The 22130-nt window shown below is 37.8% G+C and overlaps 1 protein-coding gene across 1 annotated transcript in view; it reads left to right on the top strand.

Moving 5' to 3' along the window:
• The window catches only part of LOC150078389 (torsin-1A-like), a 104771-nt gene extending 83708 nt beyond the window's left edge, over nt 1-21063 (top strand). Inside the window, exon 6 of the mRNA XM_090384726.1 lies at nt 20715-21063. The gene's annotated coding sequence lies outside the window, so the exon portion shown is untranslated. The remainder of the gene's footprint in view (nt 1-20714) is intronic.
• The last annotated feature ends 1067 nt before the right edge of the window (nt 21064-22130 follow it).

The raw sequence follows: 22130 nt of genomic DNA on the forward strand, positions 1-22130 counted from the left end.
TTGGTATCCTAAGAGATCTGCATTCCCTTGACCTGAGAGGCCACTTACCGTACTTCATATTGAATTTCCTTCAGCACAGATCTTTTCAAGTCCGATACCGACAAGTTCTCTCTCAAACATATATACAAGAAGAAGGGGTCCCACAAGGCTCTGTGCTCAGTGCCACCTTATTCGCAATAAGAATAAACCATATGACTAAATATATGCCCAACACTGTGAATTCATACCTCTATGCCGATGATCTCACTTTTTCTTGCAGTTCTCAAAACATGACTTTCATTGAGCGGCAGCTCCAAATTTCAATTAATAATATTCAGTTATGGATGGCGTAGAATGGGTATCGACTCTCTTGTTCAAAATCTAAAGTAGTTCACTTTTGTAACAAAAGGAAGATGCATCCAGATCCAGAAGTACACTTAACAAATCAGCCTATCTCAGTTGTGAGCAGCATTCGTCTGCTTGGTCTGACTTTTGATAGTAAGTTGAACTTCATAGAGCACATTAAACATCTAAAGACGTCTTGCCTGAAAAAAATGAACATACTCAGAGTCATTTCTTCTACATCATGGGATGCAGATTGGTACACGTTACTTCATTTGTATAGAGCCCTAATCAGATCTCGTCTTGATTACGGTGCCCCGGTGTACGATTCTGCTAGGGAAAGCGTGCTAGCGCAACTTGCACAAATTCAACACTCTGCCCTGAGGATTTCTATAGGTGCTTATAGAACTTCACCAGTTCAAAGTCTTTATATTGATGCTCATGAACTTCCTCTAACCCTCAGGAGAAAGATGTTAATTCTTAACTATACAACTAAAATCCAAAATCTTCCTACCCATCCCAATAGGCCGATACTTAACGACCCACAGTTCACAACATTCTATAGAAATAAACCTAGAGCAATTCAGCCTTTTGCTCTCAGAGCTCAAGCACTATCAGAAAATTGGAATATAGATCCCGATAAAGTTCTTCAAGATTTAAGCAGTACAGATCCCCCATGGAGGTGTATTAAGCCACTCTGTGACAATTATTTTCTAAACTGGGGAAAACACTCTCTTGCAAATGTTAATATACAACAACTCCATATAGCCCATACACAAAATTATCTGCATTTTTCAAAAATATATACTGACGGATCAAAATCTGAGAGTGGAGTGAGTGCATCAGCCGTTTTCCCTCATAAAACCTTCTCTGTATCACTTCCCAATGAATGCAGCAGCTATACAGCTGAATTATACGCCATCAAAATTGCAGTGGAAAATAACCTCCATCTGACCATCCATAAAAGCATGATATATACGGACTCCCAGAGTGCGATTATAGCTTTACAGAACAACTCTTCTAAAACACATCCTTTAATAAAGCTCATAAAATCCAAACTGATGCATCTTCAAGAACTCCAACGAGTGGCCATTTTCGGTTGGATCCCAGGCCATGCTGGGATACAAGGAAACGAACGTGCAGACTATGCCGCTAAACATCCATCCGACAGAGAATTATCACAGCATTACGTTCCATATCTTGACTACAAAAGTAACATTCGAAGAATGTGTAAAGAACAATGGAGAATTCAATGGCAAGCCCAAACGCACAATAAACTCCACCAAATAAAACCTGAACCGCAACCGTGGACCTCCAGTTTCCGTATAAACAGGAGGGAGGAAGTAATTCTAACTAGAGCGCGAATTGGCCATAGTCATCTTACCCACCTTTATCTCCTCACAGGTAATGATCCTCCACAATGCACACAGTGCAACTGTCCACTCACAATAAAGCATATTCTTATTGAGTGTACTTTATACACCACTGCCTGCCAAGTCTCTTTTAGCTTTCTGCCAAACCTTAAAGAACCTTTGACACTCTGCCACATCATAGGTAACGACGCTAATCTACTGGAGTTCTTTCACTTCACAAAAAAGATCGAATTATATGATCGTTTTTGAGTAATGCCATCACAATCACCATGCATATGTAACATTTATAACGGTGATAGGTGCAATATGGCCTAAGTAGCCCTTGCACCAAAAAACAACAACAACTAGCAGTTCAAAATCGCTCATTTTATTGACGACACTTCTAACGTTACTGTATAAACAATTAAGGTTTAGAGTTCTTGTATATTTAACAACCCTAACACAACCCTTAAAGTTTTTTTGGCTCTCTTCCCTGATATTAGCTACCCACTTACGTGAAACGTTTCTGCCCCCAGAACATCTAGATAATACGTCCAGTTGGGGTAGTAGATAAGAACTCTTAAGGTGTGTGCAAGAGTTACTTTAACAAATATTATCAGATAAACACGTGTCAGTATTACCCACATATTGGTGGGTAATACTGACTAGCTAGCAGTTTCCCCCCCTAGCTAGCAGTTTCCCTGAATCTTTAAGGTATCCTTAATGATACTGGCAAAAACTTTTGCACCACATTTGTTTAAACGTATCCCGTCTCTAAAAAACAAATTCCTTCTACCTACAAGTGTTGGCCATGCTGATAGAAATTCCCCCCCCCCCAAAGCCTTGCAGATTCCTTCAAGTCTTGAGTTAATCCACAAGGCTCTCAACATATAATCCCTCCTATCGTGTCTGGGCAGAATTGTTGGCGGACAATGCAGTGATGCATCTATTTGGTGTGAAATAAGCTGGGAAAGGAAAAATGCCGGTAGGTGTTTTATAGGCCTAATGAATCTGATGAGTATAAGATGCAATTGTGCAGAGAAATAGAGTGGGCCAGTAAATCAGAATGTCTTACAATCGGGGATTTTAACTTTAAAGATATTTACTGGGACTTGTGGGTTGGTCACTAGCACACTAGCAAAACTTTTGTGGATTTATTGGTTGACTGTTTTCTACAGCAACATGTTCGAGAGGCAACCAGAGGGAGTAATACTCTTGATATGATTATCAGCAGTGATTATTCATGCAATAAGAATTTGCCTATAAAGAAACACATCACAATTTACTGATGTCGGAATTACTTAAAGATGTAACTACGATCAAGGCTAAAGGGAAGAGCTTTTGCTTTCGTAAAGGTGACTACAGAGATCTCAGACAGTTTTTAAATTCTGTACATTGGGATCAACCGATGATGTTACCAACGTTGAATTCAAAATGGGAAGCCTTCAGGGACTTAATTTTGGAGGCTACTAGACTTTTCATTCCAGCTAAGAAATACTGTTCAAGATTTAGGCCTAAATGGATGTCAGATGAATTAATGAGGCTTGTGGCATAGAAGAAGAATGTATAGGATGCATATAAAGTATCAGGTGACACAGAAGCCTATGGCAGGTATAAACTAGTCTGTAATCAAGTCACAAAGGAGGTTAGGCAGGCAAAAGCACATTATCAGAAATCTTTGGCAAAGGATGCAAAAAAAAAAAAAAACAGCAGAGTTCTTTACTTATGTAAACTCTAGAAGGAAAGGGATGAATCAGATTGGACCACTTAACATAGATTGGTTAACTATTGATGATCATGCTCAGGTTGCTGATAAACTGAATGAGTATTTTGCATCTACATTCACACATGAGGAGTCATTCAATAAGCGGAGTGCCAAAAGTTTGTCAGCTAACAGGGAGCTAAGTGATTTTGTAATAACTGAGCAAAGTGGAGGAAAAATTATTGAACTAAACATAAGGAAGGCAGGCACGTGGGTTGGACGGGATTTATCCAGTTATATTAAATACTGTTCTTTTTAATAAGAGACAGCAAAGGAAGTAAGCAAACCCGTAGCCATAATTATATGAGCCTCCTTGGACTCGGGGGAGGTCCCCGTGGACTGGAGGTGTGCAAATGTATCACCAATTCACAAAAGGGGGGGGTTCAAAAGGTGACAGAAGTAGCTACAGATCTGTTAGTTTAACTTGTGTTCTGGGGAAAATAATGGAATCGCTGGTTAAAGAAGCATTGCAGGACTAGACAAGACTGCAGTAATAGTTAAGACACAACATGGGTTTGTTAAAGGGAGGTCTTGTCTGATCAATTTGATTGGATACTGTGGTGTGGTCACAAAGGAGCTGAATGCTCAAAAATAATTTTGATATCAGGCACTTCAATTTCGGGAAGGCTTTTGATACTGTTGCACATGGAAGACTGCTGTACAAATTGGAGAGGTATGGCATTAAGGGTTAGTTGCTACAATGGATAAAGGGATGGTTGAGTGGGAGACGACAGAGAGTGGTAATCAATGGACATTGCTCTTCGTGGACAAATGTTATTAGTGGAGTTCCCCAGGGTTCGGTGTTGGGCCCATTGTTGTTTTGTATATTTATCAGTGATATTGATGAAGGTATATTAGGTTTAATGTCCAAGTTTGCAGATGATACAAAGATTGGCAGGATTGTTAACGACAGTAAAGACAGTATGCTACTCCAACTGGATCTAGATAAGTTGGGAAAATGGACTGAGAAGTGGCAACTGAAGTTTAACATTGACAAATGCAAAGTACTGCATATGGAGGCGCCTCCGTAGCCAGGTGGGAAAGAGCAGCGGCAGTGCGTAGCACACGCTTCTTGATTAGACCGGTGTTCGAGCCCGTCACCACCAAATACGGAGGATGCGGAAAGGTCAGGAAATGACGACTGCATATCCCGGAGTAATATGGCCTTAGTTGCTAATGCTCCTAAAAAAAAACTGCATGTGGTTAGCGATAACTGAAGAGAATTGTACCAACTCTGTGGTGCTACAATCAGGGAAGTGGAAAGTGAAAAAGTCCTGGGGGTAATTGTGCCGTCAAATATGAAGTTCGCTGAGTAGTGCAGACTTGCTGCCAAGTCATGGAGTCTTGACAATGATATATAGGAATTTTGCTAGCAGGGACTGGGAGGTGATTATCCTGTTATACAAGGCAATGATCAGGCCACACCTAGAGTACTACGTACAGTTCTGGAGGCCACATTTTAGGAAGGATGTAGAGTTGCTAGAATGAGTACAAAGAAGGGCAACAAGATTAGTGAGGGGAACAAAGGGGTGCTCTTTCCAAGAAAGACTTAAGTTCTGCAAATTGCAGTGCCTGGAGAGTAGGCACCTGCGAGATGATCTGATTGAGGTGTATAAGGCCTTGAATGGGTTGAGCAAGCTGAATGCTGATAGGATTCTTCCTCTTGCTCAGACTAAGAACCTGAGGGGGCACAGTTTCAAATTGAGGAAAGATAGGTGTAGAATAGATGTGCGGATATTTGCCCTTAGCCAGTGGGTAGTTAACAAAACATAGAAGTCTGTTCCACCCACTGGCTAAGGTCAGTGTGTGGAACAGGTTTCCATGTTTTGTTGTGGAAGTGATTATCCTAAATAAAATTTTTAAGGCTGAACTGGACAGGCATTTGGAATGAATGGATGTTTTTTTTTTTTTTTTTGGCTGATGCAGCATAAGCTTGCTTTCTTGCATCGTATGCCTCTACTAATGCTAATGCTAATTTAGCCTGATATACCTTCCTCAGTGTCATTGATAAATTTACAAAACAACAATGGCATTTACAAAACAACTGAATCCTGGGGGGTCTCCACTAATAACAGTCCATGAAGAGCAGTGGTGTCCACTGATTACCACTCTCTGTCTTCTCCCACTCAACCAACCTTTTATCCGTTGTGGCAACTTGCCCTTAATGCCATACCACTCCAATTTGTACAGTAGTCTTCCATGTTCAACAGTATCAAAAGCTTTCCTGAAATTTGCCAAGGAAGCTGCTATTTTATTTGTTCAATTTAACACTTTATTGCTGTTTTATACTAGCCTGCAGTTTTTGTCTCCTGGCAGGCAGAGAAGTAATCTGACAGATGCAAGGTTTCAAAATTTATACATATTTATCTATATTATCAATGATCATATCTACTTACTGGAAAAATCTGTCTCAATGTTTTCATAACCACATAAATTTATTGCAACATTTATAACAAATTACTTCAAATTAGCAGACTAACCCTGCATTCATGCATGGAAGTTCGTATTGATTAAATACAGTTGTATTTATATACAAAGGGTACTAGGAAAGTTTTGCAATATGACGCAACAATGAAACACAGGAAGCTGCTTGTTGCTGCATGTTGAGACATGTTCATACGTGCATAGTAGCCGCCGCGCCAAGTCGATGGGCTCAGTTATTCATTAGTAGTGAGAGTGTAAAGTGCTTGCGATGGCATCGTGGTCACGAAATGAGATAAGGACAGTTTTGCGGTATAATTTCGTGCGTGGTTTAACCATAGACAAGTGCTTAGAAGAAATGGCTCTTGCACTAGATGATGATTGTCCACATCGTACAACGATATTCAGGTGGTATAGAGAATTCTAAAGGGGAAATTTCACTCTGGAGGATTCTGAGAGGCCGGGAAGGCCACGAACGTCAGTTATGGAGGAAAACGTTACTGCTGTGAGGAAAATGCTTGACGAAAACAGGCGAGTGACCTACCAACAGATAGAGGATACTTTGGGCCTAAATGCACCAGCAATTCGTTCGATTCTGCAAGATCATTTGCACGTGAAGAAACTTTGTTCTCTCTGGGTGCCGCATCAACTGACTAAAAAGCAGATGACACGACGTGTGACTTGGTGCTGGGAGATGTTAAAAAAGTTTGATAAGGGACAATCTCGGTATGTGAACAACATCGTGACAGGTAACGAGACTTGGCTGTACTATTACGATCTGCCGACCAAGGCTCAAAACAAAGTTTGGGTCTTTGATGATGACGACACACCCGTAATTGTCAGAAAATCTCGATCTGTAAAGAAGAAAATGATAGCTGTATTTTTCAAATCGAGTGGAATTGTGGAACGTGTCGTTTTGGACACGCAGAAGACAGTCACAGCTAAGTGGTATACTGAACAATGCCTGCCTAAAGTCATTGGATCTATGAAGAACCTGCGGCCAAAGTCAAGAATGGACACCTGGTACCTCCATCACGAAAATGCTCCAGCTCACCGCGCCAAATCCTGCACCGAATATTTGACCACGACAGGACTGAAACTTCTCGAGCACCCTCCCTACAGCCCAGACCTTGCTCCCTGCGACTTTGCACTGTTCCCGCATGTGAAAATGAAGCTAAAAGGGAGGCGGTTTTCCAGTGATGAGGACCTGCTACGGGCTTGGGACAACGAGTGTGCTTTACTCCCTAGTGAAACTTGGCAGAACTGGTTTAAAGATTGGTTTCGGAGGATGGAGAGGTGTATTGAATGTAGAGGAAATTACTTTGAAAAAATTAAATAAACAAAGCCGTATTGCAAAACTTTCCTAGTACCCTTTGTAACATGCAGTTTAATGTAATGAAATATTTGAATAATATGCACATCGCGTTTGATCACTTCAAGAAGCCTTGATTTAAAAATCTGCCATAATTTAAAATTCCTCAGCATGTGTGAAAAATATAATAAGAAAATATTTTTTATATTAAGTATAATTTACAATGATATACAATATTGCAAATAATAACTCCCTTTTTTAACGTTGAGTAAAATCACGTTCCCTTCAGAAATAAAACCACTTTATATTCTTAACTTGTAAAGGTGTGATAACATCCCTGTAACTATTAAAGCATTTACTATGCTCAAATTAAATTAGCAACTTTTCTGTAACCTTTCAGGTACTGTTTTTGTTAACAGAAAACACAATGAATTAAAGGAATGGGGTTATATTCCCACCCAGCCAGTAATGTAATTTTCTGATTAAAGTATAGTTAAAAGTACTTGGATATGGTTATATTTTCCTTGGCCAATAATGTAATTTTCTAATTAAAATATGTTTAAAATTATGTCAGGCTTGCTGTTTGATTATTTTTATGTAAATTATAAAATAAAAACTGATAGAGCTTAGGAGTTTTTGTCCATGTGTGTATTAACTGATGTTTTAGTTTTTGGAGTTATAAAATTAAACCAGAAAGATTGCCAAATTTATATCACCATATACAGTCAAACTTGGTTTTAACTTGCATCAATGGACCAACAAAATTTCCTTGTTATAACCATTACTCGCTATATCAGTGATAACAGAGATGGGGAAAAGGTAGATTCAAAAAACAAAAGAAATATTAGTGAAAAATAAAATAATATAAATATATACCAAATATTATTTGTATTAATATGCTTCTATGAACTACAATACACTTAATATTAAACACAATTTATTTGTCTGTAATTTTAAAACCATACACTTAATAATAAACATGATTTCAATTGGTCTCTATTTATGAATCTTAAAATTGATGTTTGTTTTAAAGATTTCACTTTGATATTTCTTAAGATTCCCCTTAAAACACTCAGCATGTTAAAAAGTCTCATTACTTGCCTCATTTCCTTCAAAAAAAAATTGCCTAATGTGTCTATTGCATCTTGAGCTTGTGAGATTGTCGGCACTGATTTTGATTCAATTTCAATTGTCATCATGTCATCATCACAATCGTCGTCTTTGTTGAGCACAGCATCTACAATGTCCACTCTCTGTAGGAAGACTAGTAGTTAATCAGTTGTCATTGACTCGTATAAATTCATCAGTATTATCTAATTAAAACCTACAATGTTGTTACGTAGCAACTATTTGGATAATGGTAAGTTGTTTTCTTCCTTTCCAACTTCATCTACAATTGAAATTTCATTTGAATTTAATTTTGATTTCTTGAAGCGATTTGATATGGTTGTTGAAGTAACGTTGTTCACACATTATTCAGTAAATTTATAGCGTCCAATATCGATATACACTCAGTAAGTTTCTGTTCTCTTTGACTGATCAGATGTAGAACTAGAAATCTTTTATAAAATCCTTTCAAACTCTTGATTACGCCTATGTCCATTGTTTGTAAAATTGACGTCACATTTGGAAGCAGAAACACTAGCTTAATGTTGGACAAATTTTGAATCTGGGGATGTGCAGGACAGTTATCAACTAACAATAAAATATTTTTCTTCTTTTTTGAATAGCTCCTTATTCCAATCATTCACGTATTGCTGAAAAATATCCAAAGTCATCCAAGCTTTCTTGTTTGCAGCGTAATCCACAGGAAGTTTCTTTACGTGTTTGAAACACCAAGGTTGTAACAATTTTCCAATAACAAACAGTTTTTTTTTTTTTTTTATCAGTTCCTTTCATATTTGCGCATACGAGCACCGTCAAGTGAGCCTTTGATTTTTTTCCACCAACGCATCTTTCCCCTTTGAATTTAAATATATTGTCAAGTATTAAATTATAAAAAAAGTTCTGTTTCATTGGCATTGTCTTCATCATTGAAATCTTTCCTGATTTCTGCCCAAACATGGTCAATCCATTCATTTGCCATTATTGGATCTGCAGATCAAGGTTCTCCATTAATTTTTGCATAAACGATGTTATGTCCATTTTTAAATCGATCCAGCCAATTGTTGTTACACACAAAATCATCACATCCAAATTGTTTAGCAAATTTTTTTGCTTGAGCCTTCAAGATCGGACTGTCTATTGAAAATGCAGCTTCTTTGTGTGGTGAACCATTGAAGCAATGCTTCATCAACATTTGTTACCTTGTACTTTCTAAATTTTTTTTTTTAGGTTGTTCTTTTCCAGTGCCAATATGGTAAACATCTTTATTCTTTCACAATGTTGATACATTTGAAGAGGACAAAGAAAACTTTTTACACACTTCAACATTTTTTGCACCACATTTTAACTCACGAATAATTTTGACTTTTTCGCAAATCAAGAGACACTTTCTTTTGTTAGTAGATATGTTTCCGAAGGAAGTGTTCATTTCTAACTGATTTTACTTTAAAATGATAAAGTTATCTGCATACAATATTCTCAGAAGTCCCCAAATAAATTTATGGTTCAGTGAATACAAGACAATCTGTAAATAGGGTAAGCAACAAGTGGAACGCCAATGCACTATTGTATAGCCCCATCCCTGGAAGGACAAGGTCATAAACCGGCTGCAAGTGCAGGTGGTCATAAAGCTAAGTCACCCTTTCATTTTCGTCTATTCCAAGAATTGGGTTTTTTTGACTGCCCGAGAAATTAAGTACGTTTGCATAGTTACCAAAATTTGTTCGGTATATCCGTGTAGTACGCTTGTTATAACAGTGAGCGATTGTATGAGAATACTCGTAAATTAAAATCATTATGGCTTTTTGCTCATTATAGCCGTGATCTCGTTATTTCTGTGCTCATCATAACCAAGCTCAACTGTATTTATTTATTATTTTTCTGAGTAAGAATCAGTTTCACTAAAAGGTTTTTAGGGCTAAAAGCCTCAAACTACAGAAAATTAACTAATCGAATAAGTTAATGCATAGCATCATGTTAGTTCATAGTAAACCACCGAAGTATGTGAAATGACATTTTTGTTATATCTCATATTGTGAGTGCCTTCATAACGAGTTGCCCTGATATTGCACCACCTCAAATAAGCAACACTTCACCAGTGAAAATGACTAATGTTACTTATTCTCGGCAGATACCACCACCCAGATGGCACCATTTCAAGGCTTTTTGGCCTCTCATTGGTGGGTAGGTACCCATTTCATCTACTTCGGTGAGTTACTATAACTAACATGATGCTGTGCACTAACTTGTTCAATTATTGAATTTGCTGTAATTTGAGGATTTTACCCCTAAAAATCTTTTAGTCTATACTGTGAGTTATACTTCACACTAGGGTGTCACTTATTGTAACACTTGTGACCTACCCACCGTTTCAAGCCAAAAAAGGCTTGAAATGGTGCTGTCTGGGTGGTGGTATCCACCAAGAATAAGTAACATTAGTTTTGTCCACTGTTGAAGCGTTACTTATTCGAGGTAGTGCAGTATCAGAGCAACTTGTGAAAGCATTCGCATTCACAGTATGAGATAACAGAAATGATGCCATTTCACCTACTTCAGTGATTTACTATGAACTAACATGATGCTAACTTGTTCGAATCAATTTCAGTAATTAGTTCCAAATGTATTTAGAAATTTGAGCCTGTTTATTGATTTTCCTCAGAAATTGCTGTAGGTGAGTTTCCAGAATTTAGTAATGTTTCTAATTGTTTCATTATTTCTACTGTGATAAGATACTTATTTTAAAGATGTTTGTTTCAAATTTTTCCTTGTTGAATAAACATATATTTTTATAGAAACATGTATTTTTTTATTTTTTTGGCCAAGAAACTTTGAGTGAGAGAGAGAGATTCGTTCAGTTTACCTATATGCATTTAATGATAACATGCTTTGAACACAGTGTACTTATATTTATCAAATAGTCCATGCTTTAACCAAAAATATAATTTTCGATAAGAAATACACATTCACTGTCCTACAGTCTTCAAGTATTAAGATATTTTGCAAACACCCAGTACATATACACTAAAGAGTTAAGTTTATCAGTGTGGCTGCCTTTTATTTAGGGTTTAGCAAGGATCATTCACATGGCTTCAACCAATATATCAGGATCTCATGAAATTTCTATTTATCAAATAGTCTATGCTTTATTCTGTTGTTTCAGATACTTTCAGCAAGTGTCAACAGTATTGAAATCAAATAATTTAAAATGTCTTTGAAACTGTTTATTCAGTGAGAGGGTCAGTAATTTACGGATTGAGGTATTATGCAGAATTCTTATTTATAACAATCAAAGTGATGCCAGTCATTAAAAACACACACACACACACACACACAAGGTTTCACCTGCCTGCAGTTTAGTTCAAATAATAACTAGTATGTAAATAAATAGTACAGGTTGAGTATCCCTTATCCAAAATGCTTCCGACCAGAAGTGTTTCGGATTTTGGAATATTTGCATATACAGGCGATTTTCGCTTTACGAATTCCCGGGTTTACGAGTGTTTTTTATTTTCAAGTATCAACAAAATCGAAAATATGAACGTTTATTGCAATAAATGAATGTTAAAAACATTCAAACATACCGCATTTAAAACCACGCTATTAGCTATACGATACAGTGTACCCCCACTTTACGATATTAATCCATTCCAGAGACACCATCGTATCGTGAAAATATCGTAATGTGAACCCAATAACACATTGTTTTTTGGCAATTCGTTCCATGATCTCAGAAGTTGAAATTTTCGCTATATAACTCTCTGAAAAGTTGTTTTTATAGTGTAAATTGTATTAGTTGCCAATTCAAAACATTAAAATGCACTACACTTTCATTGTTATCATATGTTCCGTTATAAGAATCAATTTGAATGGCTTTATGACATTTTTCTAAAGCACATTTCTGGAGGTCATAAAAAAATAAAAACAATTTGCACTTTCTTGTTTATTGGGCTTTTCTGTTAGTGCAAGCAATTATAAACGGGTAGTAAACTCCATGTTATTGCATTTGCAAAAATACCGATAGCTTAAATTGTGTGGCTTTTTATGTTATTATGGAGAAATGTGTTTTCCCTTTACTGAAATCTTCAATTGTATGAAAAACATAAATAAATTTTCAGAATCTTCTCTTCATTCCTTTTTTTTAAAGCTTCATAAACTTGCTACTCCGTGCAAATCATGTTAGTTGCAATTTGTGCATTCCGTTAAAAAATGATTATGCATCTATTGAAATTATAAAGAAAAGAGATTATAAAGAAAAGAGATTATCTTGGAAACAAATGCTTCTTGAAGCATTTCTGAAGAAGACAACTCCTTGGGCAACAAACTGCGTGTCGAGCCAATAATGAGTGATCAACGAGTGTGAATTTAGTCGATGACGATGAAGAATAAGCATTCTTTAACATTTATAAGTCATGAATAATTTCTTTATTATTATAATTGCTTGATTTTACAGGCTACATTTTCATTTCTTTGGATAAATCAATCATTGTTTAAACAAACTAATTAGCTAACTAATTTCATTGTTAAGAACGTAACCCCTATTTTTAATATTGTATATGGGAATTAAATTCCTGCTTTACGAGCACGCGATAGGAACGAGTGAACTCATTAAGTCCGGAACTACCTATACATAATGAGATATCTTGGGGATGGACCAAGTCTAAACACGAAATTCATTTGTTTCATATACACCTTATACACATAGCTTGAAGGTAATTTTATACAATATTTTTAATAATTTTGTGCATGAAACAAAGTTTATGTACCTTGAACCATCAGAAAGCAAAGGTGTCACTGTCTCAGCTACCCATGTGGACAATCTGTGGATTTTTGGCATCACCATCATTCCTGACTCTGAATTTATATGCTACCGATAAGCAGTCATTTTCTTAAACTTATTTACACATAAATACTTAACAGTAAAAAATATGACATTCCATTAATACAGTGAAAAAATAATGTGTTCAGGGTAACCAAGCAGCACAGTAGCATCACCAGAATACCCGTATCAGCTGTTAAACAACAGCAACAACAAACAACGGCAGGCTTTCAGTCTCCACCTGCAATGCTGTGTTTTGATTAAAAGGTTACTGTACACTGTGTTTTATTTTTTCAGGTGAGAAGAAACATCAGAAGCAGTTGAGGGACCAGGAAGTGGGTCCTCTAGGGATGAGGAGGCATTCTGCTGGATGGCTTTTTTAAATGTTTCCTCCAGAGTCATCTGCCTCATTAACAATGGTTTTTGTCATAGAAGTCTCTTCTACGACAAAACCATTGTTACAACTTTTGATTTTATAAAATGACATGATTTCTTGTTCTGTTATGAATGTACGCTGCTCTAGTCCTTCAATAAGCTCATCACACATTTTCACCATGACATCTGTAGGCACTTTTTCTGCAGTGTTAACGTCATCACTATTATCACGGTCACCTTGATTCAGAACCATTTCAGCTATTTCACCATCAGTCAATGAATGAACAACTGGAGCCTCATTATCAGTGTTAAAAACTTCTTCAATATCCACTTGTTCCAGCTTACTGACAGACTCTGAAGGTGTATTTTTTTTTTTTTTTTTTTTATGTGAACCCCAAACATGAGAGGTACCAGAACCTATAGTACCTGGTACCGTGCTTGGGTTTGAGGTTAAGAACACGAAAGAAGATATTTGTTGACATTGGACTTGAACTTCTGTAGATTGTAATTTTCAGGAAACACGTATGAAGGAAGGTTGTTCCAGAAAACGGCAGTTGAATGAATAAATGAGGAAGATGAAAAGTTGGTTCTGTGGGTTTGAAGTTGGACAGTAAATGGATGTTGGCTAGTGGCGGCACGTGTTCGGACTGTTTTGAAAGAGAGAGTAGGAATTATAGAAGCCAATTCAGAAGAACAGTGCCCGTGGAAGTATCTGTAGAAGAGGCATGCAGCAGAAACAGTGCATCTATGAGAAAGCGAGTGGAGAGACTCTGTTAGAGATGAATCATTAATTAACCTAACTGCCCTCTTCTGAATGGAATCAAGAAGCCTGAGAGAGGTTTTGGGGGCACCACCCCAGATGTGGGAACAATATTCCATGGCAGGGCAGATTTGCGATTTATACAGTGAGCAGCTGTTTGGAAGAAAAGTAACACCGAGAGCGAAAGAGAAAACCAAGTTTTTTAGATGCAGAGGAAGCAATGTTTGTAATGTGCTTGTGCAAGAGAGATTAGAAGTCAGGGTAATCCCCAAAAGAGACATATCATTTTGCCTAGAAATCGGAGTGTCACTGAAGATAAGCATAGGAGCAGAAGAATCCTTTTTGCGAGATATAAGACAAGACTGAGTTTTAGAAGGGTTGAAATCAACTAAGTTGTCTTTGCCCCACTGGAGAATTACCTGAAGATCGGCATTTAAGGAATTGGTAGCAAATTTTCGAGAAGTTGAAGCTGATTGAGCAGGACAAGGTTTCTCAAAATGGAAAGTTGAATGCAATGTGCTATCAAATACCTTTATCATCAGCAAAACTATGGATAGGATTTCCAGTCAATGGAAGAAGGTCATTGATATACAAGAGGAAAAGAGTTGGGAAAAGAACTGAACCTTGGGGGACACCGGCATTAGTGGAGAAGTTAGAAGACAGAGAGCCATCTACCATCACCCTCAGTGAGCGATCAGAGAGAAAATTAGATAACCAATTACTAAAAACAGTTGGGAAATCATAAGATGGAAGCTTGTTTAGACGACCTTTATGCCAAACACGAACAAAAGCCTTTGAAATATCAAGAGCAACTACTTGTGTTTCACCGAACCTTTCCATTGAATTAGTCCATAAATGGGTAACATAAGCCAGAATATCACCAGTGGATCGACACTGACGGAATCCATACTGGCGATTGTTGATCAGAAGGAAGGTTTCTAGGTAGTTTAAGAGTTGGCGGTTAATTGACTTCTCCATTACTTTAGAAAGAGTAGAAGTAATGCAATGGGACGATAATTGGATGGGAGGGATTTGTCACCCTTTTTAGGAACTGGCTGGATATGAGCAAATTTCCAAGCAGAAGGAAAAACACCTTTGGAATAAGAAAGTGAAAAAAGGCGGCAAAGAATAGGAGTAAGTTCAGGAGCACAGGTTTTGAGAACAAGTGGAGAAATACCATCAGGACCTGGAGCTTTCTTAGCATCAAGATTCATCAAAATCCTTCTAATATCCTTCTGACGGAAGACCACAGGAGGCATTGAATGGAGCCTGTTGGGAATGGTGGGAGGTGTTTTACCAAGATCATTAATACATGAGCTGGAAGAAAAATGGGATGCTAGCAGGTCAGCTTTATCCTTGGCTGAAGTGGCAACAGAACCATCTGGTTTGGACAGAGGTGGGAGCAAAGATGGGCAAAAGTTGCGGCCAATAGCTTTGGCAAGAGACCAGAATGCTCGGCTACCATTAGGGCAAGAAGCAAGTTTTCTAATTTTAGCCTGTTCAAACTCTAGTTTGGACTGATTAATAACTGCTTTACAATTGTTGCGAGCTTTGGTGTAGGCAGAAAATGAAACTGAAGAATTAGAAACAAGCCAATTACGATATGCAACATTCTTCTCTTGGACAGCCTTAGCACATTTATTGGAAAACCAAGGTTTAGATAAAGGACGAGATTTTAAAGTGGAGTGTGGGATAAGGGATTCCATTCCTGCAAGAATAATTTCACTGACACAATCTGAGCAAACATTGACATCAGAAGTTTTGAAACAGTAATCCGACCAAGGAAAAGAAGAAAAGAAGTCTTGCAGGTCATCCCATTTTGCATTCTTGTAATGCCAAACAACACGTGGTTGGGAATAGCCATGAGATAAAGGTTCCATTGGAGAAGAGACAGTCACCAAGTTGTGATCTGAAGTGCCTAAAGGACCTCTCACTTCGACCGTGTACTTAGAAGGGTTGTTTGCGAGAAAAAGATCAAGCGTATTGGCTGTATGATTAGGATTGTCCGGTATTCTTGTAGGTAAATGAACAATCTGTGCTAGGTCATTAGTAATTGCAAAAGCCTCAGCATCTCGACCTGCTGTGTTGGTGTGACTAGAAAACGGAAGCCAGCTGGAGTTGTGAACATTAAAATCACCAAGGAAAATTACTTCACTGTTAGGAAAGTTGGACTGGAGAAAGTCAAGTTGCAAAGAGAGGAAGTCAAAGAGCTCCAAGTGATTAGTGGAGTTGGGAGAACGGTAGAGACAACAGATGAATTTGACACAATGAGGTAGACAGATTTTAAGCCAGAGAAGATCAAAGAGAGGAGATTCCAAATTGCCAAGTCTCTAACAGGGAATATCAGAACAGACATATGCACAAGTACCACCTTTGAGGCGAAAGGAATCATACAGCGAATAATTTGGGCATCTGAGATGAGCAGTAGTTGAATCAACTGATTACTGAGATTCTGTTAGAAAAAGTATATGGGGTTTGGCATACTGCACGTGGAAATGGACATCGTTGAGATTAGAATTGAGACCACGTATATTTGTGAAATGAATTAGGAAGTGCTTGGGAGGTTTAGATCTTTTTGCAGCTAAGCTTGCTCTATTAGTTTGACAATTCATGGTGTATTCAATAGTAAGAAAAAGAAGTGGGACATGCTGTATGAAGTAATGAAATTTTTGGATATGGCGTACATGTGGTAAGAATATACCCAGATCCTTGACATAACGTGGCCTCGACAATGCTCCCTGCATACACACTACTCGGACTCCCTCCAGTCACTATCTGGCAGAATAGAGGTAGCAAGATTATACACTAGCTGATCCGGAAGCCTCCTAGAGAGTTACCAATAGGTTCTGTCCGGTGTACTAACTAGTGGCCGGCCTGTGAACACCGTTTTAGAGCTGTACCCTCGAAATGTAAGGAATATTGGATCTCGCCACGACGTTCATCATAACCTCAAAAGTCATCAGTCATACTGCATGATGGAAGAGATAGGGAAGAGTTGACCGGAACTTAGCGCTAGAGACTAAACATGGGTTCCACCACTTCAAGCACAACTTTTGCCTATGTAAGGTCGGACATCACTTTTTTCTCACTTGACATATGGAATCCTTCAACATCACCACCTTGTTCTTCATCATCACTGAACATAGTCGCAGGGCAGAGGTTGTGCCAGGCATGCACTACTGTGTCTTTAGTCACTGTGTTCCAAGCGTTGGCAAAAGCATATACAGCATCCTTCATGCTAAACTCCTTTTGAAAACCTCCCACACCCACACCTCTGTTCACTGCTGCTAGCATGCTGTTCAAAAAAGTGTTTTATATTTACTCTTCATTGATAAAAGGATACCCTGGTCACATGGCTGAATTAATGAAGTCACATTTGGGGGAAAGTACATGGCATAAACATTATTTTTGATGAGAATTTCAACTGGAAGATGAGCAGAACAGTTGTCAAGGAATAACAAAATCTTGCAGTCATCATCCAGTCCAGCTTCCCTGCAGTGAGCATGAGCCACTGGTACAAAATGTTTGTGAAACCAATCAGAAAAGATGTCCCTGGTGATCCATGCCTTTTTGTTAGCATAATAATGCACTGGTAAGAAATTCACTCCTTTAAAACAGCGAGGATGCAAGCTTTTGCCTATCACAGCAAGTTTACACTTATGCATGCCTGCTGCATTAGCACATCCCAGCACAGTTATTCTGTCCTTGGCATCCTTAAGCCCCTACTCATCCTTGATGAGTAGGGGCTGTCTCATCAGCTGTAGTCAGTGTCTTTCTGGGGCAATAATGCCAAAACAGTGATGTTTCATCAGCATTATTGACTTGTTCTGGGTCAGATTTTCATCAGCAATGACCTTGGAAAACTCTTCAGTGAATTTCTCCCCTGCTTTTGTGATCAGCAGATCACCACAAATATTTAAAAATTTAATGCTGTGTCTTTTCTTAAATTTCTGCAACCAGCCTGTGAATATTCACAGTTCCCTTCAATTTTCAGTTCATTGTGATAGATCTTTGTTTGTTTCATGATCAGTATACCATTAAGTGGCATGTGTTCACTGCAATGCTGACAGATCTACTCTTTCAATACACGATTGAGGTCTTCATTTTTAGCTGTATGCAGTGTTTTTTTATTTTTCATTAACTCCTGTTCATCACTTTCAGCATAGAACTTCAACAGTTTATCCTTCTGTTTCTTCAGGTCATATATGGTTGTCATTCCAATACCATACTCTTCTGTAAGAAATTTCACATTTGCGCCGCTGTCCAGTTTCTCCAACAGCTTGATTTTCTGTGCTATAGATAAACCTAAATGCTTCCTCTTTTTATCACTGTTACCCATAGGGGGTATCTGCAGTCCTTTTTGACATTTTCAACAATATGTATCTTTACACCACAGAGCAGAGAATAAGCAAAAAACACAGTGCTCCAGTAATGCATGTAGGTCTTGGCCCCATGTGAGACATCGTGGGGAACCTGCCGTTGCCTCTTCCAGAATGCACACATGCAATTTTTATTATCCTTTGTGGGCATGCTTGCGTGTGGGAATCTGGGCATGTGTGAAAAGATATGAGGGGATTTTTCCCCTTGGGGACACGAATAAACTGTCTGTTGTGTGCCTGCGTTTCAACTGCAACCCATTACATGAGGTCAGGTGTGGAAAATTTCACTTGTGGCGTCATGTCGGTGCTCTCAGGTTTTGGAGCTTTTCAGATCAAATTAGGGATGTTCAACCTGTACTGGAAAATTAAAGAGAATAAACAGAACCTAAACAGACTTTGGAATTCCTAGATGGTGCCAGTGCTGAATATTTCATTTCTGCCTAATATTTCATGTTTTGCTATTGGTTTTACAAGGTAGTATGACACAGAACTTGTCAGAAATTTTGCTGATTGTTGATTTGTAAATAAAATCTGCATGTATATCAGGCATGCTACCCATGGAACATGCACAGCCTGTTTCTTCATATTGTGTTGCCCACCACCATGTAAAATGCTCTAAGGCCTCTTTTACACACTGCAGTTCTTATGTAGCCTTTCACACAGCACGGTCACAGTGAAACTGCCATCATGGCACCTCGCTGTGTTCATCCAATGACATGACTGTATACGGTAGCAGTGGATGATTCACATCTATACACATTTTCACCATCATTACAACTCATTGTGCCTAGGCATATTTCTAATTAGTTTGTCTTGACTCCGAGTAGGGACATGTTGTATCTTTTTTTATACTGTTTGAAACGGAAAATATTGAAATAGATATAGAAAAACGGATATGCCTTATAGAAGAGAGGCCCGTGTTCCGGGACAAAAGCCTCGTAGACTACAAAAGTTGTAATTTAACTGTGGCTGCCTGGAGGGAAGTGTGCTGCGGACTGCATGATAGGCTCATAATTGATAAAGAATAAAAAAGTTTGGTAAGTGAACAATTTGTTTTTTCAAGATTACATATTTATGTCATTACAAACAGCAGTTACTATATATGTTGTATTGCTTTTACACAGTGTGTTCATTTATAAAATATTATATTTCATATTGACCTCAAAGTCAGCAGTGTCAAATTCTAGACATTTGCCAAGGTAGAGACCTGTTTTCAGTTGGAAAATAATCAGCAAATGTATTTTTTATATCATTGGCTATGATAACAGCTCACACAGCATGTCTTCTAGCCCAATTATTGTCTGTGTGTTCAAAATTATAGCCATCCCTCTCTCTTGCAAAATTATGTAGAACACAACATGCCTTTACAATATTCTCCATTTATTACTCAAGATGCCAAAGGCACATTCTACATACCTTCTTCCTCTGCTTAAATGGTAATTGAAGACTCTTTTTTATGCTTAGTTGTTTTCCACCAAATCACATTAAATTTTTATTTAGACCAAATGCTTTGTCTCGCAAAAAGACATAAGGAACACTTGGATTTTTGCAACAAGATAATGACTGTGGCAAAGATAATAAATTTTTGTCAAGACATTTCCAAAATGAGGTTTTTTTGAAAACAGTGCATTGAAATCTTTTCTGTATGCCCAATATCCACAAGAGTGAATCGGTGTTCGGAATCTGCTATTGCCAGAAAAACAATGTAAAAATAGTCTCTGGTTGAAATGTAACGTACCGCTATGTTGGGGCTTTATGATCCTTATATGTTTTCCCTCAATGGCTTTGATGCAATATGGGAAATTGGCTCTTTTCTCAAATCCTGCTGCAGTTGGCTCCAATCCTTCTAAAGAAGGTTCGAGTATACTTTCCTGTTGAAAAACTGTCCATATGTACACTGATTTCATGATTTCAGATAGTGAAGATATTCCTATCCTGTAGAAATAATGCAAATCTGCAAAGGTATTTCCATTTGCTAAATATCTGCAGCAGAAAAATTATTACAAGTTTATTAAGTTTATAGATGTTGTACGTTTAGTTCAAATATAATATAAAAATTATCTTCTTTCAACTCATCATTAAACTAAATCATAATTCGTTCTTCTATTTCAGGAAAACTTGTAATAAAGATGTGGACAAATGTGAAAGAACTGGATAAAATCACAAAAATAAGTCATGGAATAAAAAACATCTGGTGCTAGGAAAAAAGCTGTGAAGACATATTTATCACGATCAGCTTGGCTTTTTAAAGAATGTCGTACCAAGAGAAACAGAGTCCAGCTTTACATTGGTGAATCCAGATAGCATCAAAGAAATTGATGGTACACTGGCAAGTACTTCACATTCAAATGAACAACACGGCACTTCATAAGCTGTGAAGGCGCCTCTGTAGCCAGGTGGGAAGGAGCAGCAGTGCGTAGCACACGCTTCTTGATTAGATCGGGGTTCGAGCCCGTCACCACCAAATACGGAGGATGCGGAAAGGTCATTCAGGGAATGACCACCGCATATCCCGGAGAAATATGGCCTTAGTTGCTAATGCTCCTAAAAACCAAATAACAAACAAACAAACAACAATAAGCTGTGAAAGGTAACAAGAAACAGAAGCTAGATGACATTGAAAGAATTATAATAAAGAATTTGGGGACTTCAGAAAACTGCCACATTTCATTTTTAAAGGCATTCTTCCATTGCTATATCAGTTAAACGTAGACGAGATGCTACAGTTTCAAATAGGGGTTATGAATGTATTGCACAACATAAGAAACACCCGATCTGTTGTACAACCTTCATATTCATATTCACAACCCATGAATTTCACTACTTATTATCCACTTCAGTTCAATAGTGTTCATCCAGCTACCAGCCTTCAACTGAGCTTCCCCCAGACATACCAAAAGTCAGCAACACAAATCAATGAGGATATATATGTATAGATCCAACATCCCAATGCTCACACACTTCCGAAATGTCTGATTATTTATTCACTTCAAAATATTGAATTTACTACAACTGGCTGAATATTTAATGATTGTTAAATTTTTTTTCAATTTTCAACCAACATTATTGAAAATACCAACATTATTGGTATTTTCAAGGTCACAGTAATTCTACCGAGTCAGCCATTTGGATGTTTCCAGGAGATAAAAGAACTACAGCAGTGCCACCTGCTTGTTCAGTGGTGACCAGAAATTTGACATAAATTGCCTAAAATTATTAAATTGTGACATCACAAGGAAGCTTCATCACTGAATAAGAGCTACTCCATTTATATGGCTGCAGCAGGTTTAGTAGATCAGCAGCTGAAATCCCAATCCCGGATAAATGATGAGGGTTGACATCAGGAAGGGCATCCAGTCGTAAAAACTATGCCAAAACCAATAGATGTGTTCCAGTTAAGAAGTTAATCCAACTAGAGGAGAAGAAGAAGATGTAAAGTGTGAATTGGGAACATTGAATGCTGACCCCATATAACGTGGGAAAAGGCAAAGACAAAGAAGAAGAAGAAATTTTTTTCAGTATATCCTT

This window comes from Mastigoproctus giganteus, chromosome 11, assembly GCF_048544385.1.
Source record: "Mastigoproctus giganteus isolate SK-2022 chromosome 11, ASM4854438v1, whole genome shotgun sequence".
In the NCBI taxonomy this organism is placed as follows: Eukaryota; Metazoa; Arthropoda; class Arachnida; order Uropygi; family Thelyphonidae; genus Mastigoproctus; species Mastigoproctus giganteus.